This window comes from Coturnix japonica, unplaced genomic scaffold (assembly GCF_001577835.2).
Source record: "Coturnix japonica isolate 7356 unplaced genomic scaffold, Coturnix japonica 2.1 chrUnrandom528, whole genome shotgun sequence".
Lineage (NCBI taxonomy): Eukaryota > Metazoa > Chordata > Aves > Galliformes > Phasianidae > Coturnix > Coturnix japonica.
In genome coordinates, this window is record NW_015439912.1 from 84,358 (window position 1) to 85,460 (window position 1,103).

The following is a 1,103-nucleotide window of genomic DNA, read 5'->3' on the forward strand; positions in this document are numbered from 1 at the left end:
GTCTCTATGGGTCTGTATGTGTCTCTATGGGTCTGTATGTGTCCCTATGTGTTCCTATGGGTCTCTCCATGTCTCTCTATGGGTCTGCCCCATAGCGGCGTTCCAGGCCATCTGTCCCGCTGGTAAGGGTTACCACGTGCTGCGCTCGCACCAGACTCTGACCATACAGGGGGAAAGTGCCTTCACCCTACAACTGCGGCCCGACCCACTGCCCAGCGCCACAGGTGAGACCCTATAGAACCCTATAGAACCCTATAGAACCCTATAGAGCCATATAGAGCCCTATGGCAGCCTATAGAACCCTATAGAACCCTATAGAGCCCTATAGAGCCCTATGGCAGCCTATAGAACCCTATAGAGCCCTATAGAGCCCTATAGATTCCTATGGCACCTTATAGAGCCCTATAGAACCCTATAGAGCCCTATAGAGCCCTATAGAGCCCTATAGATCCCTATGGCACCCTATAGAACCGTATGGCCCAGCGCCACAGGTGGTACCCTATAGCGCCATATAGAACCATATAGAACCCTATAGAGCCCTATGGCAGCCTATAGAACCCTATAGAACCCTATAGAACCCTATAGAGCCCTATAGATTCCTATGGCACCTTATAGAGCCCTATAGAACCCTATAGAGCCCTATAGAGCCTTATAGATCCCTATGGCACACTATAGAGCCCTATAAAACCCTATAGAGCCCTATAGAGCCCTATAGATCCCTATGGCACCCTATAGAACCCTATAGAACCCTATAGAGCCCTATAGAGCCTTATAGATCCCTATGGCACCCTATAGAACCCTATGGCACCCTATGGCACCCTATAGAACCCTATGGCCCAGCGCCACAGGTGGGACCCTATAGCGCCATATAGAACCATATAGAACCCTATAGAGCCCTATAGAGCCCTATGGCAGCCTATAGAACCCTATGGCCTAGCGCCACAGGTGGGACCCTATAGCGCCATATAGAACCCTATAGAACCCTATAGAGCCCTATAGAACCCTATAGAGCCCTATCGATCCCTATGGCACCCTATAGAGCCCTATAGAACCCTATAGAACCCTATGGCACCCTATAGAACCCTATGGCCTAGTGCCACAGG